The sequence below is a fragment of the Akebia trifoliata genome, chromosome 9 (assembly GCF_017979445.1).
Source record: "Akebia trifoliata isolate Shusen 1 chromosome 9, ASM1797944v1, whole genome shotgun sequence".
NCBI classification, from domain to species: Eukaryota; Viridiplantae; Streptophyta; class Magnoliopsida; order Ranunculales; family Lardizabalaceae; genus Akebia; species Akebia trifoliata.
Window position 1 is genome coordinate 9,549,904 of NC_141383.1, and position 26,058 is coordinate 9,575,961.

Sequence of the window (26,058 nt, forward strand, 5' to 3'; positions counted from 1 at the left end):
AAATGGGAAAGAAAATTCAAGAAATTTTTTTAAATGAAATGCCATACAAGGGGCATTTGGATTTTTAAGCCTCAAAATTCCTTTCTTTTTATACCCAATCCTAAGCTTACCTATAAAAGTCCTCCTAAATACCGTGCGAAAAGTCAAGGAAGGTAGGAAAGCTTGATCAGACAGTAACTCTCCAGAAATGCAAAATGGAAGAAAAAGAAAAATGAAACCTGCTAAGTTGAAAACCCAAAAGGGCGACTTAAGCAAAAATTAAGGTAAGCTCACAAGGTTAAAAATCTGAAAGGACAATCTTTGCAACAATCAGAGCAAAGAAAAGAGAAAAAATTGTAAGCTCGCTAGATCGACAACCTAAAAAGGGGATCTAGGCAAAAACTAGAGCATGCTCGCTAGATTGAAAACCTGAAAAGGCAATTTAGGTAAAACTTAGAGCAACCAAAAAATAAAAGAAAATCTCCGTTGAGTTGAGAAGCTGAAAAGGTGGTCTGAGCCGAAACATCAGAAGTCCGATTGATCAAGTTTCAATACCCAGTTTGAATCAAATATAGACTCAGTGGATACAAGTATCTCGTCTTTGATTGATTTGAAGAGTTTCATGTCCCTAAGCGAACCGACGAGGAGAAAGAACAAATTCTATGATGAATTTCAGAAAGAAATATTTTGTTTCAATTTCTTTGAGCCTGACTTAAAATCTTCAACATAAAGAGTCAAAATTAAAAGTTAAACCTTTATTGCGCTTGTGGTAATCAAGGATTTCAAATTTTCATAACAAGGGCACTTCCTTTTTTTAAAGAGTACAGTTTCCCCCCTTATACTAGGGGCATTCGTTTTCAAATTATGTTCAATTATCCCCAGTGCAATATTCCCTGTCAAACTAGGGGTATTTTGATTCTGAAACCTGGTCAATTCTAACCCCAAAGGATAAGGTTAACTTTGAATTAAAGGTTACCCTCTTGATAGCAATTTTGAAAATTCCTCAGATTCAATACCGGACCTTCATAAAATCAAATTTTTTGTTTAAAAAAAATCAAATCCGAGGTTAATCCCCTGTTTGTTCCCTCAAAGCTTAGTTCATTACTCTTTCACTCCAAGTAGGTAAAGTAAAACTTCTCAAAAAAATTAGTTCATTACTCTTTCACCCTGGGCAGGTAGAGTGGGATTCCTAAAAAAATTAGTTCATTACTTTTTCACTCAGAGTAGGTAGAGTAGAACTTTTCCAAAAAAAAATTAGTTAATTACTCTTTCACCCTGGGCAGGTAGAGTAGGACTCCCAAAAAAATTAGTTCATTACTCTTTCACTCCGAGTAGGTAGAGTATAACTTCCAAAAAAAAAAAATAGTTCATACTCTTTCACTCCGATTAGGTAGAGTAGAACTTAAAAAAAAAAATAATTTAGTTCATTACTCTTTCACCCCGAGCAAGTAGAGTAGAACTTTCCAAAAAGTTTAGTTCATTACTCTTTCATTTCGAGTAGGTAGAGTAGAACTTCCACAAAAAAAAAATAGTTCATTACTCTTTCACCCCGAGTAAGTAGAATAGAACTTCTCAAAAAGTTTAGTTCATTACTTTTTCACTCCGAGTAGGTAGAGTAGAACTTCCAAAAAAAAAATTAGTTCATTACTCTTTCACCCTGGGCAGGTAGAGTAGGACTCCCAAAAAATTAGTTTATTACTTTTTCACTCCGAGTAGGAAGAGTAGAACTTCCCAAAAAAATTAATTCATTACTCTTTTACCCCGAGCAGATAGAGTAGGACTCTTAGAAAAATAAGTTCATTACTCTTTCACCCCGAGTAGATAGAGTAGGACTCCAAAAAAAAAATTCATTACTTTTTCACGCAGGGTAGGTAGAGTAAGACATTCAAATTTTGCTTAGATTATGCTTACTTTTGCTCAGATTATGCTCAATTTTTTTTCTCAATTTCACACAGTACACACACTCACACTTGCACTTTTTAGTCAAGGATAATTTTCTAAAATTCAAGGATCTGACACTATCAGTGAGAGTTCTCGCTCAAGGACCTGACAACTTTTAAGTTCGGGGAGAGTTTTATGCTCAAGGATCCGAACACCTCGACGAATTGCTAAATCAGGCTGCAAAATGAACTGTCACTAGTTTTAGCATTCGGATATTGCACTATCTACCAAAATAGATTTACTATCTAGTTTGCTTCAACCCTCTGCCAAAGAGGGCATCTGTAAACACCCAATTTTTGCATCCGCTTGATTAATCAACTTGTCAACCTGATCATAACGGTTCCCAATGATGGATGTTTATTCCAATGCTTTATTTTATTACCAGATATGTTTCAAAAATCCGAATGAGGTATCTCAAACTGACAAAACCTTAGAAATTACGCTACGTTAAGAAAATATGACTCCAGAAACATATAAATCATCATCTTGCAGAGAAAAAGAAGTTTCATGATAAAAATCACTAAAAATTGATCAAATGATCAAAATACCCCGAACATCAAAACAACCCTAGAGCATACGTTACGCTTAGAGAAACCCATTCAAACACGTAAAATAACAAATCGAAATCAAATAAATTATTTCGTCAATTTTCATAGAATTCGACAAAATTACGGAAATACCCCTCATAAAGTTCACGATTATTTCACACAAAAAACTTCATAAATGACACAAACCAATATTTCTATTGAATTCCTTACAAAAAATCGATTCTAAAACATCCTGAAACATAAAAAATCGACTTAAAACACGAAAAGTCCTCTTCGGGGGCAAAACTCTAATTTCATAATTTTTATAATTAAAAATTTTGAAATTAATAAATAAAATATTAAATAATTAAAGTGAAATATTAATGAAATTAATTTAAAATTTTGAACTAAAAAAATCGATCAATTAGGCTCTCAGGCAAAATTGTTGAGGGTTTGCAAGATATTTCTTTAAGAACCCCTCCATTTAAGGGTCCATAGAATTAAAGATAAAATATAGGGGGTTCTCCAAAAAATTAAATTCAACCAAGCAAGATTAAATTCAAGGTATTAAAAGTCAATCAAGCAAGACTAAAGTCAAAATTAAAGTTAATTAAACAAGACTAAAGTCAAGGTATTAAAAGTTAATCAAGTAAGACTAAAGTCAAGGTATTAAAGTCAATCAAATAAGACAAAAAGTCAAAATCCTAATAGAGTTCTAATTAAATAATAACTCTATTTAATAGAATTCTAATTAAAATACAACTCTACCTAAAATAATTCTAACTAAAATACAACTCGAACTAAAATAATTCTAATTAAACATTAATTCTATCTAAATCAACCCTTAAAAAAATCTATAAATAGAGGTCCTCACACTTTATTTTTTTCGTATAATCATAAATCTTAAGAGAAATAGGTTAAAAAGCCTCTCTAGCCTCCCATAAACCCTAGTTTTGGAGCCCCAACTCCTTACCTAACACCCATACTTCAATTTTAGCCTAAAAAAACACCTAAAAGCCCTTAAAAAACACCCAAAATCCATAACAAATTCGAAGAATCCAGATCCAAAAAAAGAGATACCTTGCCTCTGAGATCAGAAATCAGATTTGGAGACAGAACAAAGCAAGGAGTATGGTACAAGGAGCAGTTTTTGTCGGATCTGAGAGAATAAGATCTTTGCGTATCGAAGGTAAAATTTTTATTATTTTTTTATCTAGGTTTTATTATTAGCAATGTAATCTTATTTGGGATAAGTAGAGACCGGCATTGGCCAGACGGGGTTGGTGCCTAACACCTTCCAACTCCATAACGTGATCCCCGGATTTAGTTTTTTATTTTTCATAGATTAGTTTCTTTTACCTATTAGAGTCAATGTTCAATTCCTAGACCGTAATAACTAGGTGGCAACTCCCAAACCTCAAAGGTTAAAAGCGGATCCGCGCACCCCGCGGATCGAAGGCACTTTTAAAGGTGGAAATGTATGATGACATGTGTCATCATTTGGTGTTTAGATTGTGATTGGTTGATATGGGTAGTAGTTGATGGGTTAGGGTTGTGGGTTGGATAATGAATATGTATGGATAGTGGTTTGTGGATTTTTGATACATTGGGCTTGGGCTTTGTAGGTTATTTTGATTTAGATGGGGTTTGATTTGAATGGGATTTTTGAAGGTGGGTTTACTTTATGGTTTAGGCAACATGGGATTGATTTTAGGTTAGGGTGTAAGGTGGGAAATTAATTTAGGAAAGAGGTAAATATTTGTGGGCTTCGAACAGGCTTAGGGCATTTACGGGTTTTTTTGTGAATTTTGAGGCGGAATGGTGGATGATAGATGAAAGGTAGGTATCCTAAGTCTCACATTTTTAATTTTTTGATTTTTGATTTTTTTGAGATTTTTGAAATCATTAATTGATAAAAAATGACACGTGTTGGTGAATTGGGCCTTTTGGGCCCGTTTGAAGGATTTTATCGATTTTTTGAATGTAAGCGTGGAGCAGTGATGTTGAACACATGTGGAATGGGTCACAACCCTTCTTGTGGGTCCCTTAGACCATTGGGTGGTCTTGGGGGCATCGATTTAATCAAAACTGTCATCTTTTAATGTTTTGGGCCTTAAAGGCCCGCTGACCTATTTTGTTAGAAAATCAATGTTTCGAGTGGATTGGAGCATGTCGAGCTTTTTGGTGGACCTACTAACCCATTGAGAGGTGTTAGAGGCTTTGATTTGTCAAAAATGCCAACTTTTAATGCTTCGGGCCTTCGAGGCCCGTTAGTCAAATTTATCGGAAAATCACTGTTTTTGGACCCTTTCGAGTGACGGCCCGTTCAAATTGGGGTGTCTACACATCTCATTTGATACATCTCCTTTTTAAAAGTGCATCTCATAATCATCTATAATGGTAAGTTTGCGTTTTCGAGTAGATTTTCTAATGAGAATGGTTGGTTGTGGAATTGGGACCACCACCGCTTGAGAATTGGGTTTTGGTTGGATTATTACATCTTCTTTTACAATGACTGATCGAACAGGTAAAGTCACCAAATGAGATAAAGGTTGCAAAATAAAACATATTGGTAGATTATTACGTTTTTCTTCAAATATAACCTTCATTAGCTTTTCACTCCCACTATTTCGACCATATTCAAGAAACCTAGTAAATCAGTAACTCTAGTAACTTCAAGCTTCCGTTTCTTAATCATCTTACCTTTAAGGCAATTCACACGAACATCAAAATCTAAAAATCTAAAGGGTCTAGAATTTCTTCTTCAACTAAGGATTCAAGTATTCTCTTGAAAATGTGACCTAATTTCAAATGTCATAACCAGCAATGTCCTATCTAGAAATGAAAATAATGTTCCATCTAAAAGACGGGATGTAAAAAATATCCTTTAAAATTAAAGAATGTCTTATATCGAGAATGAGACGATAAACTTCAATAGTCTCAACCTGCAATGCCTCTACATTTCTAAGAAAAAGTCTATCCTCTAGTCTAGGGTTTCTCCTATTGACGAACCCCTCCTGGATTCTTTTGCAATTAGTTCTTATAAGTAAAGCAATCCCTCTTCATGTGTTCCTTCTTCTTACAGATCCAACATTCTTCATTATCTATTTTCTTAACCTTTGCCATTTCCTTGATTATTTTCTGATTATTAAAACCTTTAAACCCTTTTCCTTGCTTGAAGTTCTTATTGCCGCATTTCTTGAAGTTCTTATTCTTGAAAATTTTCTTACTACTTGTCTGAATTGCCAAGTGTGTTGACTCAACTTTTTAATCCCTCAATCTTGCCTCCTCAGTGACACAAAGGGAAATCAGCTGATTCAAATCTCATTTTGTTTCTTGTACACTGTAATTGACCTTAAAAGTGTTATAAGACTTAGGTAGAGATAAAACTGCCATGTGAACTAAAAGATCATCTTAAAAAATAATCCCCGACTCTCGGAGATCAATGACAAGCTTTGACATCTTTAGAATGTGTTCTCGTACATTTTAATTCCATCATATTTCAGATTCATTAAATGACCCAAATACTCATACTGAACAGATCTCTTTGTTCCCATAAATTATTTTTTGATGATTTGCACAGTTCTTTACCTGTATTTGTAGTCTAAATACCACTTTGAAGAGTCTCACTAATAAATGTTCGAATGATCATCATAGACAATCTATTTGCCTTTTTTCATTTAGCAAAATGGGTATTTACCAACCCTATAGAATCTAGAAGTGGAGTCGATGGCATGTCCTAAAAAAGAACGAAATCAAAATCCATGCATCCCAACAAGATGTTAATGTTCATCCTTCAGGATGAGTAATTAGAACCATTAAGAGGCTCAATCCCTGCTAGACTCTTTTGAATCAATGACCCATTCCTAGTTACAATAAGATATGGTCAAAAATTAATATACTATGGGATTAAATTCTTTCAATTTGTACTAGGGGTTTTGGTCGAATCATTTCAGAGTGTTTTATTAAGGGTGAAACTTTCCACTCTATAGGTACAAAAAAGTCGTATCATCAAGACTTGTCTTTGGGTTGAGATTTTAATATGCTGTATGTTCCTTAAAATTGCATTGGAATATGCACATAGACCTAGCCACTCATGTTCCAATTCAATCCAGTTACTATCTACACCTTTAGGTAAGAGGGTTATCCTTTTCTCCCTTTCACACTTGTGACTATTCTATTAACTAACTCGATCTACACAAACATCCCTAAATCACCTTTAGACAGAAGTTAGTGATTTCATGCAAAAGAATGCCGCAAAGTAATCTTAGTGGGATACTAAGTCTCATAATTCAAGAACTTGTAATTTCTATAAAACAATTATCTTTAGGCAGATTACTATTCTATTTCCACCAAGTTCCTTGAACGATCACTCAAAGTGTTTTTCTAAACTCTTATAGGCAAGGCCTATACTCTAATATATCTAAATTTGATTTTTAATTATTCTTATTTTGAATGTGAGTACAAACATTTGTGATAATAACAAAAAAAAAATTCAACATAAAAGAAAACAATTATAGATATATTCTCCAAAAGGGTACAACTGAATCTAACTTTACTATTATATGTTACTGTCAATAAATTATTTTAATAATTTTATTGAATATATCTAAAAAAATATTCAGAATGGACTCTTGTTTTGTCCAAATTGGAGTTAAAATGAATTAATTATGATTTTTCAAAGTTTTTAAAAGGAAAAAACGGTTTTCTATGGACTGGTTCAGCTTGAACCAACTGAACCGGTTCGGTTGAACCGATTTGAATCAAATCGGGTATGGGTTGACCCAAACGGGTCGGTATGGCTGAATCGGGCATGACCCATCAGAACTTTAAAACGTTAGTTGTAATTTGAATCGGGTTTAGCCCAATCAAACGGGCTTGGTCCAACTGTAGCTTAAAACTGAAAATAGAAGCCCAATCTCAAAATCCTATCAGGTTTGGCCCAAACCAAGCCAAAACCCGATCGAAACCAGTAGTCGTCTTCTTCCTCAAGAAGACAGACCTTGCTGTATCAAAACCCTAAACGCCGCCACTCATTCGCCTACCGGTAGGTCTAATCACCAGCATCAGACAACGTCTACGATCATCGGAAACTTTTCGGTAAATTATTTTTTTTTTAATTTTATTTGCTTATTTATTTGGTTTAATCAGATTTGACATCTCTTCGATTTCAATCTCACAAGTCGCTTAAAAAAAATCGATGATGTTTTCTTCATCCCTCTCTCGATCGATTGTCTTTTAAATAAAAAAAAAAAGAAAAACCGATTGGACCATGATACCGTTTCAATGGGTTCAACCCATGAAGGTCTTCGATCGATCATCACAGACATTCGATCTGGATTCTAAAAAATATTTGTTTGATTCTTATCGATTGACAGAACGAGATTACATCATGTTTCTGTCTCTAATAAATTTCTTTGAAGGAGAAAATAAATGGCATATTTCGTCTTGAAATAAATTGATTTTTAAAATCAAAGAAAAAATTATTTATTTCAAAACAAATAATACAGAAGAGAGAAATTAGAATGAAAAATGAACTTTTATTATTCTCCTCAAATGACTAATACAAGCTATATAAAGCATGAGTTGGTTACAAGAGTTTGTTAGAATAATACAGCTGGAAATACAGCTGGAAAGTCCAGCTAAGCAACAGTTGTTGAAAAAGCTATTTACAAATATGTACAACTAAAAATCCCCCTCAAGATGGACTGTAAATATCCTTTACAGACATCTTGGAAAGAAGAGGAAATAATAAAGAAGAAGGCAATGGTTTGGTGAAAACATCAGCCAATTGATGTTGAGAACGAATGGGCATGAGTCGAATGGAACCATCAGCAACCTTGTCCCGGATAAAATGGCAATCAATTTCAATGTGTTTAGTCCTCTCATGAAAGATTGGATTAGAGGCTATATGTACTGCAGCTTGATTATCACAAAAGAGAAGGGCAGGAGACGAAACATCAACATGAAAATCCTGCAACAACTGACGAAGCCAAGCTAATTCACTAGCAGTAGCAGCCATTGCCCTGTATTCAGCTTCAGCAGAAGACCTGGAGACAGTGGTCTGCTTCTTTGATTTCCATGAAACCAAAGAATCACCAAGGAAAATACAAAAGCCAGTAACGGACTTGCGAGAATCCAAACAAGAGGCCCAATCCGAATCAGAGAATGCCTTCAAATTGAGAGAGGAAGGAGCTACAGGAAAAAATAACCCTTGTCCAGGATGAGACTTAAGATATCGAAGAAGATGATGAGCTGCCTTGAGATGAGGAACGCGAGGCTTAGCCAAAAATTGGCTTAACTTGTGGACATCAAAAGTAATATCAGGCCGGGACAGAGTTAAGTATAAAAGACGACCAATGAGACACCTATATTGGGAGATGTCAGTTAGCAAATCACCAGTATCAGCACTTAAGGAAAGTTTAGGATCCATCGGCAAACTAGTTGGCTTACAAGCAAGATAGCCTGTATCTTCCAGTAGCTGCAAAGTATAGTGACGTTGAGAAAGAACAAGTCCTCTACTAGACTTGGCAATTTCGAGACCGAGAAAGTATTTTATAAAACCCAAATCTTTCAGCTTAAAATGATCATTGAGAAAACTCTTCAAGGAATCAATAACATGAGTATTAGGCCCAGTGATGATAATATCATCAACATAAACTAATAAAGCAACAAAGGAAGAACCTTCACCCTTGGTAAACAAAGAATAATCAGATTTAGATTGAGTGAAACCAAACTGAAGAAGAGCTTGAGAAAATTTAGAGTACCACTGACGGGAAGCTTGTTTTAACCCATAGATAGACTTGTGAAGTCGACAAACAAGCTTTTCCTTATTAGAAATGTTCTCCCCCTTACTGCCATATCCAAGAGGAACATCCATATAAACCTCTTCAAAAAGATCACCATTAAGAAACGCATTATTCACATCCAATTGAACTAAATTCCAATTGTGACTAGCAGCAAGAGCTAATAGTACTTTGACAGTAACAAGTTTAGCGACGGGGGAAAAAGTTTCAATGAAATCAAGACCTTCCTATTGTGTATAGCCCTTAGCAACTAAACGAGCTTTATAACGATCAACAGATCCATCAGACCTATACTTAATCTTATAAATCCACTTACAACCAATGGAATGTTTGTCTTTGGGAAGAACAGTGAGAACCAAGTATTATTGGCCTCCATAGCATCGAACTCAGCCTGCATTGCATCTCGCCAATGCTGAAACTTCACAGCTTGATGGTAAAACTGAGGCTCAAAATGAGAAGAAACTGCCAAGACAAAAGCCCGATGAGAAGCTGATAAAGAAGTATAGGATAAAACTGTGGATAAAGGATAGGAAGATGTCGAATTGGTAATGGCTTATGAGAAACCAGACTGCAATGATAGTCTTGTAAATAGGAAGGAGGCTTGATATGGCGTGTGGATTTTCGAGGAGGTATAACAGCAGAAACTGCAGGTGTAGCAGGTTAAATATCCACATGAGCATTAGAAACAGAAACAGTAGACTCAAAATCTGTTGGAGTGTTAAAGGAAGTAGAAGAAACTAAAGGAGTTGGAGAAACTTCAAGAGTGGAATGAGGCAACACAAGATCAGGAAAGGGATCAAGCAAATGGTCAGAAGAAACTAAAGTATGAAAGGGAAAGACATCCTCATGAAAAATGACATCACGAGAAATGAAGATCTGTTTGGTTTGAATATCATAGAGTCTATAACCTTTAACACCAGATGGATAACCAAGAAAAACACATGTGCGAGCTCTAGGTTGAAATTTATTCCTATGAGCAGAGAGAGTGGAGGCAAAAGCCAGACATCCAAAAACCCGAAAAAGAGAATAAGGAGCAAGGGATTTATAGAGAGACTCATAAGGGGTCTTATGTTGTAATAGAGGAGATGGTGTCCAATTAATAATAAAGGTGGCTGCAAGAACACATTCAGTCCAAAAAATAATCGGAATTCGAGATTGAAAATAGAGAGCCCGAGCAACATTAAGCAGGTGTTGGTGTTTTCGTTCCACCACAGAGTTCTGTTGAGGCCTTTCCACACAAGAAAATTGATGCAGAACACCCTTGGCATTGAAAAACTCAGTGAATTGCAACTCAGGAGCATTATCAGATCTAAAAACTTTAATCTTGGCATTAAACTGAGTATCAACCATGGCAAAAAGTCGTGGAATAACAGATCGGACATCAGATTTTTGTTGAAGCAAGAAGAGCCAAGTAAATCGAGTACAGTCATCAACCAAAGTCAGAAAATACTTATAACCAGAATGAGATGAGACATGATAAGGACCCCAAACATCACAGTGTATCAAATCAAAAGGACTCTTAGCCATATGATCATTAGAAACAAAAGAAAGCCTTCGCTGTTTACCCAAAGGACAGATATAACAAGGATCAGCCTTATTGTATTTAGTAGAATCCAAGTCTAAATGGCTTCTCAAACAATCAAGCTTCTTAAAAGACAAATGGCCTAATCTATTGTGCCAAATTCGAGCAGAAACAGAGTTGACATAGGCAATAAATTGAGACTGCAGAGTAGTAGAATCCAGGACATATAAATCTTCAAGCTTATCACCCTTGCCAATCGTCTTCTGGCTGTGGATTTCCTGAATAATGAAGCAATCAGGAAAAAAGTTGACTGTAAATTGTGATTCCTTAGTAAGAGCACTGACTGACATTAAATTGAATTTGAACTGAGGAACATAAAGAACATCCTTGAGAATGAACTTATCACAAAGGTTGATATCGCCAGAAAAAGCTACAGCAATCTGAGTATGATTAGGCAGAGTAACAATAGAGTTTTGAATAGGTCTCATTGCAGTGAAAAGACTAGCATTGGAACATATATGCCGAGTAGCCCCTGAATCAACTATCCAAAAGTACGTAGATGAGAAGATCGGGCTTAAAGAGATTGAAAAACAAGTACCTGCAGAATAGGTAGTGCACGAAGAAGATTCGTGATGACCATTAGAATTAGCAGAAGTAGCCAAATGAGTGGACAACATAGTCATCAACTGTTGATATTGGTTAGAGTTAAGGTTCTGAATAAAATTCCCAACGTGAGGCTCAGAACAAACATAGGAAGATGGCTGACTGGAAACTTGGTTCACAGCAGCTTGAGTAGTAGAAGAAGAGTGATTTTCCCTCTACCGTGGTTGAAATCCTGGTGGATAACCATGGAGCTTATAACACTTTTCAATAGTGTGGCCATGAAATTGATAATGTGTGCAAAAAGGTCTCTCCTTCTTTTGTCCTTTGTATGTTCCTGGATTTCGAGAATTAGAACTGTAATTTCCTCTATCACCAGTTCTTTTAGGATCATTACTCTTAACAGCAAAAGCCACAGCATTGGTGGAGTTATAAGAGGAACTGAGTTGTGTTCCAATGTTTCTTTGATGTTCTTCTTGAGAAATAAGAGCAAAAACTTTGTTTATGGGAGGAAGAGGATCCATAAGCAGAAGCTGGCCCCGGATTTGAGAAAAGGAATCATGTAATCCCATAAGGAATGACATTATATACTCCATTTGGTAATGAGAATTCAGCTGCTTGACACCCCCACAAGTACATTTACCACATGTGCAATTAGGCCTGTAATTACTCAATTATTTCCATATGGATTTAAGTTTGGTAAAGTAAACACTAACAGAGTTTTGATCCTGAACATGATTCATCAATTCTCTTCGTAATTGAAAAATTCTAGGACCATTGCTCTGCTGAAAACGATCTTTAAGATCAAGCCATATCTCATAAGCAGAATCAGAGAAAATTATACTAGCAGATATCTCCTTAGAAACATAATTCAAGATCCAAGAAATCACTATATTATTGTTTCTAATCCAGGAATTAAGATTTGGATCTATACTTGCTGGTTTAGGGATCGTACCATCTATAAATCCAAGTTTGTTCTTGACTGATAGAGCGATTAACATAGCACGGCTCCAGGAGGCATAATTCTCACCGATCAATGGTTGAGACACAATAACAAGACCTGGACTATCTGAATGATGAAGAAAATAAGGATTTGAAGAATCATCAATGGCGGAATTTCCTGATCCTGGAGTTTCCATGAAAATCGAGAAAGAAATTGGTAAGAATTACTGCAAGATTGTAGAAGAATTTCTACAGATCGAAGGAGAACTTCTGAAGAACAATGAAGAACTTCTGGAAGAGTGGAGAAAGATCTAGCAATCTCAAGAAACTGAGAGAAGAAAATCCTGCTCTGATACCATAATACAGAAGAGAGAAATTAGAATGAAAAATGAACTTTTATTATTCTCCTCAAATGACTAATACAAGCTAGATAAAGCATGAGTTGGTTACAAGAGTTTGTTAGAATAATACAGCTGGAAAGTCCAGCTAAGCAACAGTTGTTGAAAGAGCTATTTACAAATATGTACAACTAAAAACAAATTTGGATTCGACTCAGATTTAATCAAGGGTTTTGAACAATTTGAATAAGAACAAATCTTTACAGGCTCTGATATTAATTGTTGGGAAAAATACTACAAACAATAAATATATATCTGGATTTGATGTTGAATAAACAATAGAATAATCGAATCAAAAAGCAATAATTGTTAAATACCTGGATTCATTTTTCCGATTATCTGCGAAGAATACTTTGATTTTGATCTGCGAAGAATAAGTGCACTACCCAAACTTATAGTAGTCACCTTTTGTAGCAAATTTTGATTTGTGAAAGTTTGCGTCGAGCAATACATTAATCACTTAAGCTTTGGTAACTGGCCAAAGAACGCTTAGCACGGGGGGAAATTGTCGGTGTTTTGGGATCACGACTCATGTTGAAAAGTACACCTAATGGAAACAACCCTTCAAGTCTCCATCTTTCTATCTGGTTTACTAAGAAGTTTTATTGGGTATGTCTTATATTCCGCTTTCCGGCAACCCTCTCTACCTATGTTACCCAATTCGTTGCTACTAGTCTAAACCATGAACTGGTACGAAGCGAACTAGTTCATGGTATGGTTCATAAAATGAAACAAACCACGAACCCACTGAATTTTGTTCCAGTTCGGGGAACATGAGTGGAGATGGTGAAAGCAGATTTGAATTCACACTCGATAATGCTAGCATCTGCTTTGGGCAGAGTGGAATGGAGGAATAGGATTTGTGTGATAAGGTCTTGTTCTTGTATTTGAGCAGGAAATTCGATGTTATTAGATCATTATCTAAACCTATGTTCAAATTGATGATTATTAACTTGATTTTCGTGGGATATTTGGCTTGATCAAAGGCAAGTTATATATTCTAAAGATTTGAAAAAGAGCTTGACCTTCATTCCATTCTCCATCTCTCATCTCTACATTATATATATTGTTACTTTGTAAGTAATTGCTTATGTATTTCTGATTTTTGTTGTCTGCAGGGAAATGAATACTTATACGAAATATATCTGCAGCAAGATCTCCCATTTTCTTTCAAAGCATTAGTCCAAGGATTCTTGTCGCAGAGTTTAACATTATTGATTGGCAAAGCTGCTTAAGTAACATCTCCCATTTTTTTTTTATATAAAAAAAACTGCTTATGGGCTATTGTCAACCTAGTTGTTTTGATGGGAGATGCTGGGTTCCAGGCTTCCAACACTGTTGTTAATAGCCTACTAAGTAACTTTGATTTTATTTATTTATTTTTTTGTGTGTGTGAAAATCTTCACAGATTATACCTAAAAAAGTCTGATAACGGTCTTGCAATCCAATAACTTTAAAGGCTGGTCCTTAAGGCCAAATTTCTCCAAAGCACCACAGGAAGGAGTTTTCAGGATATAATAACCCTAGATCACTTTATTATTATATATAATCGGATGGTTTGAAACGTCAATCCAATCACAATTTGACCACTAAATTGATTCAATGGTCCAGATTATATCTGGTGCGTCTATATCCTTGTGGAGGAATTTCTACAATTCCACACGTTGGAAGGATTTATTAAAAAATTTAAATGAAACTTTTTTTTTTTGGTGCCTTCTCTAATGTCATCAAAGGTGATTGTCTCCTTCAACTCAAATCTTCAAATACAAAAAGTTATTCTCAACAACTCAAATCTTTAAATGGAAAAGCTTAATTCTCTGGGAAATTTTTTATTTTCCCTCTGACACCCTTTAAATGGGGTTTATTTTCAAAATGCAATCGAGATACAAATCAAATTTACTGGAAACACAGAGCCATGGAAGCAAAAGTTGATGTTGTTGAAAGAGAGGAACAGACTCCTTCTACTTCAACTCCCATTTTGTGGTTCCCATCTGCAACAAAAAACAAAACAGACTTATTAGATTCTATTTTTTTATTTCTATGCATCCATGAGAGAGAGAGAGAGAGAGATTTACATGGAGCACCACATTCGTTTGGAAATTGAAGGCAGTCGACTTAGCACCCTACATGTTCTCAACACATTTAACGCTGTACAAGATTCACATGTAGGGGTCGACTCTACACCGTTTAAATAGGGCATTACTTGTAGCAGTAATGGTATTACGGTATCGTTCTTGACGGCCCAGGGCCAGAAGAGCAATAGGGGAATGGTTCTGGTGAAACTGACATATACAAAAAGCTATCAAGAAAACAACCACCATTATAGATAAACGATGATAACTCAATTCAATCACTACCATGATTGTTTTGAGGTCTCATCTCATCCATGAATGAGACGGAGTCCTGTTGGACGAGTTTTCTGATACATTTGAGTCATCTTGTTCAACAATGAGAAAAATGAACTATGGTTTTAAATCTCATCTGATACGTTTGACTTGTCTATCCGTCTCTTTGATGGACGATGCCGAGATGTATCGGATGAGTTGTCTCGGTCTCTAACAAGATTTAAAACCATGGTCACAACCTAAAAAACTTTGACTTTATGATGCTTTGAGATGTTTAGGTAGTGGGTTTTTATTAGGGGTGCATATTGGATTGGGTAAATCCGAAAATCGAACCAATTCGAAGTCTTTTGGATTGGATTGGGTCGGATTGATCATGATTTGGTTCGGGTGCGGATTGTAAATAAAAAAATCCAATTGATTTAGTTCGATTCCGGATTATAGGTATAATAGAACCGAATCAATTCGAGAACCAAACTAATCCGAAGTATCTATTATAATATATTATAATATCTATTATATATATATATATACCCTTTCTTAATTTCGTTATTCTGTTATCTATTTCTCTCTCAACTGTGTTGGTATGTTACGAAGAGGTAACTCATCAAAGTCTTCAATTTCATCTCTTCTATTTTTTCTAACAAAAACTCATAAAAAAATGTACACAAATCTCTTTCTCAACTCTTAAATGGATCAACCCATTTATGGAAAAACTTTTTCAAAGAGTTTGACTCCTTGTTTTTTTACGAGAACCTTTATGTCATGTTTGTTAAATGAAATATACTATACAAACCTAGATTTAGATTCGTTAATCTACCATTTATGGATTAGTTTCCTCACTAATCCATCCAAAATACAAATTTTAAAATTATAATTGTTTTTTAGTCTCATTGAACTTCCTCTAATTTTTAATTTACATAGATTTTAGTCAAAATTTAATCATAAAATCATTTTCATTTTAAAAATAGGCATTATTTATGATCAGATCCAAAGGGTTCCTCTTTTGAAAGAAAAAAAATACTAGTTTTTCTATTTTGAAAGTATGAGAACCGATCGAACCAAGGTTGGTTTGGATTGGTTCGATTCTATAAGGTAATTGGATTGGTTCGATTCCAAATTTGAAGAACCGATCATATTTGGTTTGGTTCCAATTTTGTCAAAATCTGAACCATGTGCACCCCTAGTTTTTATGTACGAGAGTTGCTATTGGCACCCCGATTTTTACTTAATAATTATAATATAAAAAAAAGAAGTGAATGATTTAAAATAAGTAGAAGAGTAATGATTTTCTGACACCCCCTTTGACATCTGCTCCCATACACTGCGTAATGGGGCATGGACTAGAACCATACTTTTTTCCTTGGGATACATAACCGTATATATTTATGGGCATGTGCAGTTGTGTGTCCCAAAGAAAAATAAGTGGTTCTAACCCATGCCACTTCAGGGAGTGTATGTCAGAGGGGACATAAAAAAATCACGACTAAGTAAAAAATCAAAGTGCCAATATCAACTCTCACATATATTCCTTAATTGGGGGTGCCAATGGCAGTGCTATTATATGTTTTTAGGGATGTAACATGCAACTTTCATGTTGATGTTTTAATATGGTTAGCAAATATTGCATGATATCGGCCTCGTCAGGTCACTCAATCATTATTTTATTCCTAAATTTTCTCTCCACCAACCAATCACTTGAGTACGAATTTGCTGTCAAGGCCGAAGTGATGAACCAATGTCATGATTGTATACTAAAATACGAACTCCAAAGTTAAGTTATATACTTTCTAGCATATTCTCAAATCGGGTTCTTATCGGATTAGGACGTGATTGATCAAAATCCAATCCGATATATTAGATCGAATCCTTATCAGAATCCAAAACATTGATCTAGACTAAAAGTTATCGGATTGGATTTAGATCAATCGTGTCCCAATCCGATAAGGATCTGATTTGATAATATGCTATAAAGTATATAGGTTATAGGAAAAATTACTTAATGGAGCTTGGTGGAGGGAGTCTTTTTCTAAATGATTCCTAAGTTTTGAGTGATCTCTTAATAATTCATTTAATAAAATTTTCTTTTCATAATAGTCCCTAGATCTCATCTTATGTTCTAATGTCTTTGAAATATCCAAACTACCCTTTTCTCATTTTCTTCACTTAGTTAGATTTTCCAATGGCGATTGCAATTATTTCAGACGATTTTTGATCATTTTCGATGATCTTTGATCATGAATAACGAATGAAGATTGATATTCTCTTAATTTTGAACATTTATACTTTTTTTCCCCGATGATTTATAGAAAAAAATTCAAAATTTGACTGTTAAATCATCAAGAAAAAGCAACCTTGACTTACAGTCAAGAGGGTAACCTACTCTTGTCTTTTGCAAGGGGTGAATCTTATATCACCAATTTAACATGGGGGTGTTTCTAAAATACCCTGTAATTTACTTGGCCTTTGAGGAATAAATTAAATTCTGGGTAAGAATCCCCTTCGATAAAAATCTGGATTTCCATAAGTTACTTCGGTCATCTTCTTGTTATCTGAGAGGTGCTTGGAGGGATTTTTTTTGTTTTTTTCTTTTTTCTGGGGTGAAAATTGTGATTTACATGCAGGCAATTAAGAACATGTAAAATTTCAGATATGAACTCACTTGAGAGGATATTTGAGGTTGTTGCATGGGTAATGTTCTTCTTGTATAGGAACTTATTTGGAAAGGTCCCAGAAATAAATTTTTATTTCTCTTCATCTTTATTTGATGATCACTATGGTTTAGGTGGTTACCATATACAATGGTTAATCTGTACCATATTTTGTGTGTACTCGAGGGACCATGATTCCCATGATTTCAACAACTACCATCAGAAATTAAAGTGTGAGGGAGAGAATTTGACCCCAAGGGTTGGTTGATAAGCTCCTTGGAAGGGTACGTCAAGTGTTTGATCCCCTACGAAGCAATGCATTGCTTGGGACTACCCTCCAAGGTCTGATTGACCCTTGACTCAACCAATTGCATGTAAGACTTTTCGAGGGGTTGGTGCATGTGACCGTCAGATTAGTCTCACCTAAAGGGTGGGGATACCCATGATAAGCAGAGAGAGAGAGAGAATTTCATGAGTTGTAGAAATGAGCTATGAAACATTACAAAAAGAAATTACAATTGCATGAAAAATGTATTTCCACCCATTTGCCATGCTTACTCAAGCATCATATCCTAAAAAACAAAAGAAAACAAATAAATAAAAATGGATAAAATCTTAGTGCTAACTAAACTTATCAAGCATCCAAACATGAATTTACTCAAATAAAGGCGACAACCATTGATATGTTGTATCATAAATGACGATAGGGCTAGTAATGGTGTGTATTGAGTCACCCCATACAAGTGAGGCCTTCATAAATGGATTCGTGTCGAGTGGCTTACCCTTAACGACCACCTTGAAAGATTTCTTCTCGTAAAAAGCCCATTAAATGTCAAAGTACTAGGTATAACAGTAACGATGAGACCCTCCGTTGATTGTACCATAGCCTTGTACACAGACCTTCGATGACCTATATGGGTCACGGTCCGTTCAAATATTGCTGAAATCCGCTCAGTTGGGTGGTCAGTAAACCCATGTTGCATTGTAGGGTAATTTAGGCCATTGGCCCCACCTTGTGCTCGTGGGATGCTTGAACAATTCACATCGTTCAAACCCGTAACTATGCTAAGGAATGAGTCATGGTACCCCTCCTTGCATAGGAAACTGATGTAGGAAGTCATGCTGAATCAAAAAGAAAAATAACAAGTTTAGTCACTTGGCAGTTTGAGTTCCAAACAAACTAGACACCACCATTAAAGTGAGATTGACAATGGATGGGATTGGATCGGGTAAAATCCCATATCTCATCTGTTTTGTATAATATAACTTAGGGTCAAATATTAAAGTAAGATTGACAATGGTTTGGGATCCGATGACAATTCTTAATTGACCAATTGTTTAAGAAATTCGAATCAAAACCCCAAATGTTTTTTCAACTCAATTTTTAATCTACTGCTCTCATCTTCAATCCATTGTTTTAAACTTCTAACCCATGTAGGAAAAGAGTTGTGATAACGTGGCATACTCAATCCACTCCCTGCTTCAAAATTTTCATAGAACCCTCGTAGCAATATGACACGTGGGTTATTTATTTATTTATTTCACATCCCTATTTTTTCATCAATATTAGGGATAACCTCATTAGATACACCGTGTGTAATCCAAATTCCGTCAATAAGTTATATTTTCAACCAGACAGAAAATATATATATTTTTTATGTATGCAATGCGTCTAAAATCAATTGTGAAGGGATAAAAATCCTAGAGATTAATGCTGAAACGACCTCAAGATTGTACTTCATATCACACTTTCCCGAAGAGGAAATATGTAACCTACATACTTCCATGTCAGGAAAGTGTGATATGAGGTACCATCTTGAGGTCACTTCAGAATGACTCAGACCTAAAATGTTAGTAATTTAGTAGTGTATGAGCTAGAGATTCACCAGTGGTCATGATGGCAGACTTGCTTGCAGCCGGGGACCAATCAAGATGGAAGGTCTTGATGTAGGCAATGACCGCAGAGGCATGAGGGCAAGTCATGGATGTTCCTGATATTATGTTATAATCTGAATATCGATCATCACCATTTGCCTCAGTTATGGATCCTAGTCGATTCCAAATGGCTACTATATCGACCCCAGGCGCTGCAATATCGGGCTGCAAATAATTGAAATTAACAATCAACTCTCGAATCTTGTGCTTACTTTGAAGCTCTTAGGTTTAATTAGATTGAAAACTTATTAATTAAAAAAAGTGTGTAGAACTCAAATAATGGGAATGTTTTAATTATTGAAACATTAGAAATTAGAGAACCATGAAAAACAGAAAATTAAAATTAAAAAGCTATCTATATTATGAATTTTTTAAATACATTTTTTGCATTAAAAATCCATCTTAAATTGACAATATTGCACCAAGTTTAAGCAGATTATAGATTACCAATTTTTTAAAAACTTCCATGTATGATGAATGTGCATCTCAAAAACTCTGAAAACTTGACTCCTATGTGACTGAGTCGAGTTCAACTAAAAAATTATGACTCGACTTTGATGATTCAAATGAAAATAAATAATTATATGAAGATTTTAAAAGGGTTTTTTTTTTGCTTTCAATTCAAAAAGTAAAATTATTTATTCCCCACAAAAATATTATATAGTCAAGTTTCTAACTAGACGAGGTACATCTTTGAGATAAATCAACCACATTGACTAGATGATTTGACAAGTTGATTCCATTGAGTTTTAAAGACGATTCACCTCAAATCTGGTGGATGGAATCAATGAGTCAACTCAACCAATAATAAAAATGGAAATAGAGAGAGGACTTACCTTGAGGATGTTCTTGCTTAGTATGTTTGGTCCTTGAGATGAGAAGGAAGCTATGAATGGTGCAGGCATGTTGACTGTATATGACTTCTCTATAATCGCCATAGGGTTTCTGCATTATATCCATGTCACTCGGTATCTTTCATAAACAAGCAAGATTTACAATACAAATAATCCTCCACATTAATACGAATAGTCTTTCACATTGATACAAATAGTATGTTTTGATCTCCATTCCAAAATTTCCTTGAATTGTGGCTTATGTGGCATGTATTGAGGAGTGGAAGGAGGATATCAAGGAAAATCTTGGGGGACTTTGTTTTTCACTACATTGATGTGATAGCCATAGATGAGTTTTCTCGAGATATGAGTAAAAGCATCTACACACCTCCAGGTCATAAATGTGAGAATCAAAGTAAATCCCAATGTCACCCCAACATTACTCAGATTTCAATCCTCTACTCTTGGTGCATACTATTTGTGGAGGGTATTTCTCGGAGCTATTGACACGTGGCAATTTTGAGAAATAACTACCAAATTACCAAGTTGGATGGAAGGTGTACCGAGCTACATAATACAGAGCTCCATAAGTATGGCTCGGACGCTTATGGAGCTTGACAGGACAGGCATAGCAGCTCTGTCACTGATAGAACTGGTGTGACAGCTCCAAGCTTAACAAGAATGGTTGAAACTTCCTTTGTCTTGACATGGCAGGTGTAGCAACCCCTGTAGTTGACATGACAAAGACTAAGCACAACTACTTTTTGATAGAAATCATTGGAAAGATCTTGAGAAATTCACAAATCAGGGATTCTATAAATACTAGGATGAAATTCACATTATAGGTTAGAAAAAATCTTCCTAGAGAACTCCTTATTAGCTCTGAACTAATTTCTAACTCGATTGTCGGAGTGGTCTAGTTGCAAGCCAACTGCCAAGCTTGGAGCTTTTAAGGGAGATCTCGAGGTAGAGCAAAAATCTGCATCTACAATTTGGCGTTGTTTGTGGGAATGTTATAAGGAGAAAAACGATTAATATGGTGAGAGTTAGAGGGGAAGAGCGTGGAGAGCCATCAAACCCCTTACTAGCAGACTCACTTCCATCACCGTAAGGTCCCATGCTTGCAATGTATCATTTGTTAATAGAGATGAGAGAGGAGATGCACAAGGGGTTAGAAAAATAGAACGTCAAAATTACAACAATAAGAAGGGAAAATGAAGAGCTTAGACAGAGACTGAGCGAGGGAATTGAGACTGGAGGAGGTTTAGAGGGGGAAGGAAGTCAGGGGCATACGCTCTGTGCGGCGGGGAGGATTGAAGCATATCGAACCGTAGATTTTGTAATAGTAAGAACGTAGCAGAGAAGTTTTGAAGCTCAGAATCCAATGACAAGGGGGGAGTGGAGGAGATGCTAAACATAAGGGATAAGGAACTCGCTCGAGGAAGGGACCTTGGGCAGAAAGCTTGAAATGTAATTCGAGAACTCAGGGGGACGCCGTTCTCACCTACAATAATGAATTTCGATTCCCCAAAAGCATTCCATCCACTGAAGTTCGAGACATACACGGAACGAGGATCTTATGGACCACGTTCTTTACTACAGGAGTCAGATGGTCTTGTACCAAAATGATGATTCTTTACTTTGCAAACTCTTCCAATCTACTCTAAGGCACAGGGTTATGTCATGATTCCAAGGGCTGTCAGTTAGGTCGATAGTAAACCTTTTTTGCACTAGAGGAGGCGTTCTTCTGAAAACGCCCTCGATCTGTGTGTGCAGATCCACTTTTTGGTATTTTGGGAGTCACTACCTATTTTATTGTTTAAGAACCGAAACATGACTCTAAATAGATAAAAGGTATTGAACTACAAAAGAAAATGGGTCTAGGGATCACATTATAGGATGGAAGGTATTAGGCACCAACCCCGTCTGGAAAACGTCGGTCTCTACTATTCCCAAAAAAATTACATTGTAAAAATAACCACCTTAAAATAAAAAAATAAAAAAACTTATCTTTATTATTTAGGTGATTGTACGGTTGATTCCCTTAGAACTGGCGGAGAGTGTTCTTTGTGTGAGTCTTCCTACTTTTATCTCCGTTACTAAATCTGTTATTTAATTCCAAGATGAGGTATTCTCTTCCTAGAATTGGCAAAGAGTGTTCCTCGTGTGAGTCTTTTTGACTTTTCTAAGTGTTTTGAATGGTTTCTAGGTGTTTTTTGAGTAAAAAATGAGGTTTGGGTGTTAGGTAAAGACTTGAAGCTCCAGATTTAAGATTTTGGGAAGGCTTGAGAGAGTTTTTGACCTCTCTTTCCTAGATATTTTTTTACTTACGAGTTTAGGTTGTGGAGGCTCCTTTTATAGAGTTTTTTGGGAGTTTTTCAGTTTGACTAGATCTCTTTAAGTTGTTTAATTAGGATTTTAAATCTTACGTAGAATGAAAATATTTTTTAGTTTTTGGAGAACCCTCCAATGGAAGGTTCTTTATTATATTTTTAATTATTTGGGACCCCCGGTGGAGGGTCCTTTAATAAATATCATGTGGGCCCCACTTAAATAAGTGGGCCACCACTTAAAATTTGACTCGTGGGCTTGATTGATTGATTTTATTTGTTCAAAATTTTAATTTAATTTATTAAAATTTTACTTTACATTAATTAATATTTTAATTATTAATTTCAAAATTTTTGATCTTTTTGGATTTGAAAAAATCTTTGTTTTGCCTTAAAAGATGACTTTTGAGTTGAAAAGTTATTTTCGACATTTTGGGATGTTTTAAAATCAGTTTTTAATAAAGAATTTAATGAGGGTATCGGTTTGTGTCACTTATGGGTTTTTGACACTGAAATGATTATGGACCCTATGAGGGGCATTTTCGTAATTTTGTCGAATTTGGTGGAAATTGGCTAAACAGTTTATTTGATTTCAACTTGTTGTTTTATATAGTTGTTTTATTTTTCTTTTTGATAAATACAAAATATGTATAAAATATATATAAAGTACGTATAAAGTAATAAATATTTTGAGCATTCAATCTAGTATACATAGTGTAAATATTATACAAAAATAACAACTTTCATAGTTGCTGTATTTTATTTTTAACATGTATAAATACGTATAAAACATGTATAAAATAACTATAAGCATGTAATAAATTCTTTTTAAATAAAGTAGCAACTATTATATGCTTTAAACTCATAAAAACAGTATTATAAATATCTATAAAATGTGTGCATACACTGTTGAGAATAATCACAAACCAATTTTTGTTTTTAAAACTACTAAATCAGAAATACAAAACAAATTATGTTTTAAATCACAAAATTTAGAAATTCTTTTTTTTTTAAAATATTTCTAAGGCTATCAAAAAAATTAAAAGGGCTTACATCCTTATTTCTCTTTCTTTTCCTTCTTTATTTCCTTTTTCCTTTTCTATTCCTTTTTCTTCTTACTTTTTTCTTTCTTTTTTGTGTAGAATATGAAACAATAAAAAAAAAATCAGCTAACACAATATTAGATATTTTAAATATTTAGATATTAGTAAAAAAATTCTAATTCTTTTAGAATTTCCTAGAAAGTTGGACTTTGGTCAATTTGACTTAGTCAAAATTGGCTGACCAGATTTGACTTGACTTGAGTCAACAATGGTTGACTCAGTCAACCTTAGTTGACTTAGTCAATTTTTTTTAGATATTACAACCTCCCCTCCTAAAAGGAAAATTTCGTCCTCGAAATTATAATATACCTTATTCGATGAATAATTTCGGATATCTAGTCCGTATATTTGATTCCTTTTCCCAAGTTGATTTTTCCACATTAAGATGTCTCCAAAGTAATTTTACTAAAGGAATAATAGGTGATCGCAATATTTTCTCTTTCCTACCAATGATCTGCACTAGCCCTTCTTCATTAGATATATCTTCTTCTAACTTCAAAGATTGCTAGTCTAAGACATGTGGATGATATGATTTATACTTTCTCAACATCGATACGTGAAACACATTATGAATTTTAGCTAGCTGAGAAGGTAAGACTAGCCTGTAAGTGACTTAACCAACTCGTTCTATAATCTCGAACAGTTCCACATATCGGGGTATCAGCTTACCTTTCAAACCGAACCAAGATATCCCTTTCTTTGGCAAGATCTTCAAAAATACCATATCTCTAACCTCAAAATCCAAAGGTCTCCATCATTTATCAGTGTAGTTCTTCTGTCTGCTCTGAGCCGCCTTTATCCTTTCCTTAACCATTCTGGTCTTCTTTGTAGTCTCTTTAACCAATTCTGGTCCCATGAGAATTGTATCTCCGACTGTCGTCCAACATATAGGCGATTGGCATGGTCTGGCATAAAGTGCTTCAAATGGAGCCATACCTATACTGGATTGGAAGCTATTGTTGTATGAAAACTAAATTAGGGGTAGATGAGTCTTCCATTGACCTCCAAAGTCTTGTACACATGCTCAAAGCATATCTTCCAAAATCTGGATTACCCTATCTGACTGTCTATCAGTTTGCAGATGGAATGCAGTACTGAATTTCAACTAAGTACATTAAGTTAACTGTAAACACTTCCAGAACTGTGAAGTGAATCTAAGATCTCGATCTGAAACTATTGACATAGGTACTCCATGTAGTCTTACGATTTCTACTATATATAATCTATTCAACCTATCAATTGTATGAGCCATCTTGATCGGTAAGAAATGAGCTGATTTTGTCAATCCATCGACTATCACCTAGATTGCACTTAGATCATCACTAGCCTTAGGTAATCCGGTTACGAAGTCCATTGTTACATGTTCCCATTTCCATTCAACTACGGGAAGTGGTTGAAGAAGTTCTGCTAGTCTTTGATATTCAGCTTTGATTTGCTGACAAGTCATACAACGATTCACATACTAAGAGATATGTTTTTTCCTCCCAGGCCAGCAGAAGTGTTTTCGTAAGTCTCTATACATCTTTGTACCTCTTGGGTGAATTGAATAACGGGATCGATGTACTTTACCAATATGTCTTTTCTTAATTGTTCATCTATTGATATCCACAATCTATTTTGGAACCTGATACTGCCATCTGCATGAATACTCCATTCATGATTCTCTGAATCCCCTGCTTTCAAACAATGCTCCACAACATCTGCATCCAAATTCTGAGACTCGACAATTCTCTGTGTTAATGTATTATGACGTCTCAATGGTGCCAAATAATTGTGTTTCCCATCTTCATTCGTCGGGCTATCAAATATGAACTCTATAACTGACTCCAACATATGCCTGTAGACACCCTATTTTCGTACTCGCCCGATTAATCAACTTGTCAACCCGATTGTGATGGTTCCCAATGATAGATGAATATTTCAATAGTTTTTATTTGTTACTAGATATGTTTCAGAGATTCTGATAAGGTATTTCAAGCAAGCAACTTTAGAAACTACGCTACGCTAGAAAAATATGACTGAAAACATAGAAATCATCATTTTGAGACAAAAAGAAGCTTTACGAGAAAAAATCATAAAAAATGATCAAATTACCCTTAACATCAAAATATCTTTAGAGCTTACATTATGACTAGAAAAACCCTTTTGA

The 26,058-nt window shown here is 35.1% G+C and overlaps 1 long non-coding RNA gene across 1 annotated transcript; it reads left to right on the forward strand.

Annotated features, from left to right (window-relative positions):
• The first annotated feature begins 7,411 nt into the window (after window positions 1-7,411).
• On the forward strand, window positions 7,412-14,094 carry LOC147394258 (uncharacterized). The gene is made up of 2 exons (XR_015181305.1): window positions 7,412-7,547; window positions 13,834-14,094. It is a non-coding gene; the product is annotated as an uncharacterized LOC147394258 (long non-coding RNA).
• Window positions 14,095-26,058: the final 11,964 nt, after the last annotated feature.